The 8025-nt window shown below is 38.6% G+C and overlaps 1 protein-coding gene across 5 annotated transcripts in view; it reads left to right on the top strand.

The window, feature by feature from the left end:
* The window catches only part of UFM1 (ubiquitin fold modifier 1), a 122567-nt gene extending 115883 nt beyond the window's left edge, over positions 1 to 6684 (top strand). For all 5 annotated transcript variants that reach the window (XR_014818826.1, XR_014818827.1, XR_014818828.1 and 2 more), the window contains one exon: positions 2685 to 6684. The gene's annotated coding sequence lies outside the window, so the exon portion shown is untranslated. The remainder of the gene's footprint in view (positions 1 to 2684) is intronic.
* Positions 6685 to 8025: the final 1341 nt, after the last annotated feature.

Genomic DNA, 8025 nt, shown 5'->3' on the forward strand with positions numbered 1-8025 from the left:
TGGTAATTCTATGTTTAGTTTTCTGAGGCATCTCCATACTGTTTTCCACAGTGGTTGCACCAATTTACAATCCCACCAACAGTGTAATAGAGTTCCTTTTCTCCATACCTTCTCCAGCACCTATTGTTTGTAGACTTTTTGATGATGGCCATTCTGGCTGTTGTAAGGTGGTACCTATAATGGTTTTGATTTGCATTTCTCTAATAATGAGTGATGTTGAACATCTTGTCATGTGTTTTTTGGCCATCTATATGTCTTCTTTGGAGAATTGTATGTTTAGATCTTCTGCCCATTTTTTGATGGGGTTGTTTGGGGTTTTTTTGGTATTGAGCTGCAGAAGGTGTTTATAAATTTTGGAGATTAATCCCTTATCAGTCACTTCATTTGCAAATATTTTCTCCCATTCTGTGGGTTGTCTTTTCGTTTTGTTTAGGGTTTCCTTTGCTGTGCAGAAACATTTACGTTTAATTGAGTCCCATTTGTTTATTTTTGTTTTTATTGTCATTACTCTGGGAGGTGGATTGAGAGGATGTTACTGTGGTTTATGTTAGAGAGTGTTTGGTCTATGTTTTCCTCTAAGAGTTTTATAGTGTCTGGTCTTATATCTAGGTCTTTAATCCATTTGGAGTTTATTTTTGTATATGGTGTTAGGAAGTGTTCATATTTCCTATAAACAAGTGGTCTTAAATTCATCACCAACTGTTGTATCCATATATTTTAATTTTTTATTTATTTTGTAGCAAGAGCATTACTTACTTCATCAGCATTGTTAAAGTTGAATTTCCTCATACATGTGTATCAATATTTGAAAAAGCCTAAATGGAGAAATACAAATAATATGAAATACCTAATTATTGTTCCTTTCTGTGAGGTTTCAAAGATATAGAACTTCAATTTTTTTCTCCATATAAAATAAATATATCAAAGTATAAAGTCTTAGTGATTCAGTGACATTTTAAGCAATGGAAGCCTGGGTACGGTTTTCCTGGAACACTCCAAGTGCAGAAGCTTGCTATCAATGACTAGCACTTATGCCAACTTCAAAGCCAGCCCCCTTTCCCTGCTGTTGGAAGGCAGCAGTGTGTAGCAACCTCATGCTTTCCAGCCCTTATTCATCATTTTCAAACATGGTCCTCTTAAGGCAGTCCTACACGGAGACTGCACCTCTTCAAAGGACCCAGAAGCACAGAGCAAGGCTTAAACTATCACTCAACAGATAGATAATGATGCTTTGGCAAGGTTGTGTCATATGATCGTTAGTTCTTTCATAAGTGCCACTAAGTACCTCTTTGGCTAAGCTTCAGGTTGAGCAAACAGTGTGTAATTCAAATCTCTAACGAGATTGGGCAGGAATGTGCACTGACTGATGGAGGCAGTGGCAGAATGAGAAAGCAGAGCCCTTTGGCTCCATGTTGGGTTCCACCGCTATATCAGTACTGCGGCCCTCCTGGGGCGGACTGGGGCCACCGATGCTGTGTAGGCAGCATCCAAAAATAGGAAGTCATCCATCCATACTTGCTATACTGATGCTGCCATTATCAAAGTTCTCTCCTAATAGAAAATTGATCAAGTTCAACAAAAATCAGAACATAGTTTTAAAAAATAGCACCTACCTAGTTGCCAATGAAAAGTTAGTCTTTCAATGAACTTAGAACATTCTTAGAGGAGATAAAAGCCTTCTTGGGCACGGCCAATATATCAAGCCCTCTACCTAAAGGCACTTGCTTTCATGTTCACCATAACCCTATTTCTTTGTTGTTTGTATGCCCACTTCACATAATGAGGAAACTGAGGCTCAGAGAAGTGATACGACTTTTGCAGGCTCTCTTGGGGGGGAAGTATCACAGCTAAGGTTTGAATTCAGGAATATAATTTCCTTCCCACATCTCTTTTTTTCTCTTGGTCTTGGAGTTCCCATCACGGGGCTCAGCAGAAATGAATCTGACTAGTATCTGTGAGGACACAGGTTTCATCCCTGGCCTCACTCAGTGGGTTAAGGATCCAGCGTTGCTGTGAGCTGTGCTATAGGTTACAGACATGCTCAGATCTGGCGTTGCTCTGGCTGTGGTATAAGCCAGCGGCCACAGCTCTGATTCGGCTCCTAGCCTGGGAACTTCCATAAGCCATGGGTTTGGGGCTCAATAGCAAAAAAAAAAAAAAAAAAGAATATTTTTCTCCCGGCCTCAATAGTTCTAGGTCTTATAAATCAATGGACTCAGGAACAGTACTGGCTCTATGAACGGCTTCTCCATTGGGAAGAAGCTCACAGTGTTAGCAGTGGGTGCAAATGCATCCTTGTCATACTTTACTTATATTCATGTGTAATGCACTAAAACTTCACCTTGTTTCCCAATAAAGCTTTTTCTGCATTTTGCAGAAAACAAATATTTCACTCGACTTTCAGTGGTTGTTTTTTTCCTAATTCTCATTTTTCAGATCAATGAGCAATAGCAACTATAGAACAAATTTGGAGAAAGGATTTATATTTCTGGAAATGTTTGCTAATTGTAAGCCGGTTATGAGATTATTTATTTTCTGATATGTACCAAGATTTGAGTTTTCAGACTTTAAAGGTAAACCGTAAGTGTTCAAAATTTGCCAGACAATTCCTATCAGCAGATCAGCCTCCCCGCCACCACTTAACACTCCATCAAAGTCTTCAGTATCTTCTTCTCTCCACCCAGGTTCTGTCATTATCCTGGCCAACAACAGCATCATTGACAACACATATGATCTCCCAGAAAACCAGCTCCTTGATCTGCAAGGATATTCACCTCCATTCTCCATTCCACACGATCCTGACCCTGGCTCCACACGATCTCATGTTGTCTTCCAGAATGATAGATGCTTGTCAAACCCCAGTCTCAAGGCTGCTGGGACCAGCTGACAACCTTCTCTCAGATGCTTTTGTCTGCCGACTCATGGGGAATCTGTCTTTTTTAAATATATGCATTTCATTGGCATATAGTTGATTTACACAGTAGATAGATGATTTTGTGTTAGTTGCTTATAGTTTGCATATAGTTCATTTTGTGTTAGTTTCAGGGACCTGTCTTAATTGGGCCTTCTGTTACCATCCTTCCCTGTCCCAGGAAATGACTCTTTTCTCCAGAGTTTTCTTCTACGGCCTTGGGCAACTTTGCTAGAATTTGCTACCCAACCATCTTCTCTTCTCCCACATGTAATTTTTTACTTATTTCTCTGTTTATGAAATATTTGCTGAAAACCTACTATTTGCCAGACCTAAACTCAATGTTTCAACTTCAGCTTTGCAAAGAAAATAGGGCCCATTAGCAAGATGAGCCTTCAATTTCTTGTCATGCCATCTGCTAACTACCTGATGCCCCAACCCATCCTTTCCAGCTTCTCTCTATGGGAAAGGGTTCCCACCCTCATCCTATTGAGGATGCTTCCCTCCTTCCATCTATGCTCAGGTTTTTACTCCTTCCATCCTGCACTCCTTTACCCCAGCGTCTCCCTTTCTGTTGGCTCCATGTAGCCAGCACATAAACATCTTCAGTCTCTCGAAATTAAAAATGAACAAGCTGACCCCAGAAATACAAATGAACAAGAAAACCCTCTCCTGATTATACACCTTCCTTTTCAGCCACTGCCTTCTTTCTTATTCATCAACTTCCTCACCTCCCATTCATTCCTCAGCATCTTGCAAACCAGCTTCATTTCCCATCACTCTCACAGCATGGCCATTCAGGGTTATCAGTGGTCTCTGTGTTGCTGTCGCCAATGGACACTTCATTCTCCTCCTCCTCTCTCTCTCTCTCTCTCTCTCTCTCTCTCTCTCTCGACTTCAAAGACCTGTGCTCCTAGCTTTCTTATTATTTTCTCAAGTTCTCGGTGGCTTCATTATTCTCTCTGCCCTTTGCCTTTTGGTTAAAGTCCAAACCCACTAACATGGCAAACCTTGGTCTTCTTCCCAGAGGCTCCTGCCTCTTCTGCGTCATAACACATACAGTTTCACTTTTCCTTCTCCCCTATATCATCCCTGTTCACTTTTGTTTTGCAATTCCCACCCACTAGTAGGTGTCACCTTTTCTAAGACTCTTCTTCATCATGCAGTATAGCATTAATCACACTGTATTGAAAAGGCCACTTTTCCCGCTGGACTGTGAGCTCCTTGAAAGCTCAAGTTATAGAGAGAACATTGTTTTATCTTTAACATAGGACCTGGCAAATAGTGCCCAATGATTTTAAATTAATTTAATTTACAAATTCTGGGCACTTGCATCTTTTTCATGTATCTCACTCCTCTCTCCTTGATACTATACTCTCCCATGAGATTTCTCGAAGACTTCTGTTCAGGCACTAAATCATTCTTCTCTTAGACACAGAACTTGGTAGGTTCATATTACTAACTTCAAAATAATTTACTTAGAATATTATGAGTCAGTACTAAGAAGTCAACCTACTATAGAGTTAATTATTGTCATAATAAATTCCAGCATAATTAAAATGTCCTCTCAGTCTTAAAGAATTAAGTCGCATATACCACAATGTGTATAGTGTCAAACAAAAAGAGACCGACATCAGTGGAACAAAACAGAAACTGGTGCATATGACATTGTATGAGTTTCCTATTGCTGCTGCAACAGATTACCACAAACTTAATGACTTAAATCAACAGAGAATGACCGTCTCAGAGCTCACTGGACTAAATCAAGGTTCTGTCCTTTTCTGGAGCTTTAGGGAGGAATTCATTTCCTTGCCCTTTCCAGCATCTAGAAGCTGCCTTTTTCAGCTTCTAAATGCTGGATAAATAAATATAATTTATATGGTACTGATTTCTAGATAAATAAAATTGTGCCTAACAAAAAATGATGGGATGGATAGCTAGACAGGTAGGTAAATAAATACATTATGGACAGGGCAAATATGAACAATATTAATTGTTATAGACAGAGATAATATGTGTGTTTTATTATAAAAGTCTTTCAACTTTTCTGCATATTTGAAATGTTTCAGCTCTTCCTCTCTTGCTCTTTCTCTCTCCCCCTCCACACCCTCCCCAAGCCTGCCTGTGCCTACATCTTCTCCACACCTATCATCTCTCTCTTCCTCTTTAAATAAATGCTTAACTGCCTCACCAAAATAAATAAATAAAGAATGTTGGTAGTAAAAAGAAAACCTGAGACAAAGATAACAGAAGAACCAAAGTCCAGGCACTTTTCAACCACTCTAAGAAGATACTAAAGTAAGAGTTTAACAGTTTTATTTGACATTTCTATGCAATAATTGTTCTGATTTGAGGAAGACTAGATCTATTAAACCTAATGCTTTGGGGTACATTTCATATTATATTGCCCCTTTCTTCTTCTTCTTCTTTTTTGTCTTTTTAGGGCCGTGCCCATGGCATATGGAAATTCTCAGGCTACGGGTCAGATCAAAGCTGTAGCTGCTGGCCTACACCACAGCCATAGCAACATGGCATCCGAGCTGCACCTGTGACCTATACCACAGCTCACAGAAACACCGGATCCTTAACCCACTGAGTGAGGCCAGGGATCACACCTGCGTCCTCATGGATGCTAGTCAGATTTGTTACCACTGATCCACAATGGGAACTCCTTTTATTTCTATTTTAACTATCATACTCCTTGCTGGAAAGAACAATCATAAAATCTAAATCCAAAAAAATAAAATAAAATAAAATCTAGATACTAGAAAATCAGATTTTTTTAAAAATTTTTAAAAACTTTGTTACAGTTTTTAAAGTTTATTTTATATTTGTAGTTATTAGAAATAGAGATTTAGAAAGGCCAGCAAATCTACCTGCTCCCAAATGCCAGCCCGGAGGCCAGGCCCAGCTACCTGCTCTCAGTCCTTCTTGGGTGCCAGCCTCCGTTGCTACATTTCATCTGCTCTTAGGCCCCCATGAACATCCTCTGCCTTTCCAATTGTTGAGCCTGCCATGGCTTCTTCCATTTCTATGCTTCCTTGAGCTAAAATGGTTTACCCTGCAGTAAGGGACATATAACTGGAGATGGACTTGTGATTTAGTTGTCCATATAGGAGAGGAACTCTCAAAACTGAAATGAAAAATTGCATAGAGAGTAAATTGATCACATTTTAATAAGTAGAAGAAGCTATTACATACAGACCACGTCATAATCATCTCATTATCTTCATCATCATCATCACCATGGAGCGTATTTAACAGTGTGCAGTGCAGTCTAGTAAAATGCCAATAGTGAAATATCAAATAGCCCTAGTGCTTTCTCCAGGTCAGATGTGCGTTATTATCTTGGAAAATGCCATTAGTAAGAATAAAAACTCTGTAGAGGTTTCACCATTACATCTCTTTTCCAATGACTATAGTATTGATTAGTAAGATTAGCCAAAGTGAAGCTTACCAGCTGATTGCAAATAAACTAAAACGGAGGTGTTGCTTTGGCGTACCTACTACCTGTTAGGCATTCTGCTGGGCTGCTTTCCATTCATTATCTAATTTAATGAATTTTTCTCAGTCACTTAGGGAAGTAGTAGTAGTGCCAGGAAAACTAAAGCTCAGAAGGCTTAAATAAAAGCCATAACTGATGAATGGCAGGAGAAGGTTAATTCTCTGTATTATATATATTATTACAAAGTCCATTCTCTTCCCTCTATGCCACATCCTATTTAGTCAAGAAATTCTTGAAATAAAGGATTAGTGTATCTTTTAAACGTAAAGATGGTTCCATGCTTTGTGTCGATGTTCAGTGTATTGATTATTTAAGCATCTTCGATTCCCCTGTCTTTCAGTCTTACAGAAGGCTTATTACTACATCACTATAGTGACCACCTTACTACAAGATTTACGACATTAGGTTGGACTAGGTGACTTTTAAGAGTTTCTCTATCTCTGAGATTCATTCATCTTTTGAGTTTATTCTCCCAATGGAGGGAAAACACGTGGTTTTCCTAAGAACTTTTTATTCACCACAATAAAAGATCATTAACTCAAATAACATGATTTTTTAAATGTATTTAACTTGGAAATTATGGTGATGAAGGATTCAAAATGTTAACTCAAAATACCGCACATGAGATTTGTTAATGTATTTTACTAGAAAAAAAATTTAAATCCTCAATATTCATCTCAATTTGGACACAGTAGGTCCTGAACCATTACCTATCTATTAGTAAAAAGTGGAAAGAAAAACAAATATCCATTTGGCATGAATTAGTAAAGACTCTGAAGTCTATATAATACACTTTAGGCCTGAGGATTTTCTGTCTCTTTAGTCCGTAGGAACTTTGGCCTGATCATTCCATGTACTATTTTACTATCTTCACATTGAAAGAAGTGATAGCACAGAATAGATGAGAAAAAAGCATTAACTCTAGAATTCTCATATTATCAGCACGTGTCCTCCTCTCCCCTTCTGCTATATGTTGCTAAAAGACCAGCTTTGGAATATGAATTCTCACACGCCCACATTGCTCCTTCCAGTGAAATTAAAGAAATGACAAGCAACACATCCAAACATTTGGCAGCTTGATATCTGTGCCTCACGTTTCCGTGTCTCCTTTGATGTTGTAAGAAAAGCTGGTGCTTCTGCATAAGAAAGCAAGACTGGGGAGGTATGTGTTTCTACTTTCACTGTATCTCAGTGTGATCACCTTACCTGAGTTTTCAGTTCTTTCTAAACTAGAAAGACTCCATTGTCACAAAGTGAAGTCTGAAATAAATGATTAAAGGAGGTACCCACATTGTGTTAGTAGTGAGTTTAATCTAAATCTTAAATCTCTACCATAAAAATTATTCTGTAATGAATTAAGAGTTTGAAGTAAACACACAAAAGACATTTTTGCTCTACTTGAAAGCATTTAGCATTTTTCTGAACTGCTGTCTTCAGTTCCAGTCATTGTACTTTAAGGATAAAATGGTTCCATGGAAATATAACTTAGAGAAAATCACCAGGTTGGTGAAGGAACATGAGACCATGGGATATCGAGAGCTGTTGAAGTAATTGGGGGGGTTATCTTGGGGGAAAAAAAGGATATTCAGGAGGGAAGCAATGATTATGT

Source organism: Sus scrofa, chromosome 11 (assembly GCF_054392235.1).
Source record: "Sus scrofa isolate SSC_HxYL_T2T_F1_AM1 chromosome 11, Sscrofa_HxYL_maternal_Yorkshire_Landrace_v2.0, whole genome shotgun sequence".
Lineage (NCBI taxonomy): Eukaryota > Metazoa > Chordata > Mammalia > Artiodactyla > Suidae > Sus > Sus scrofa.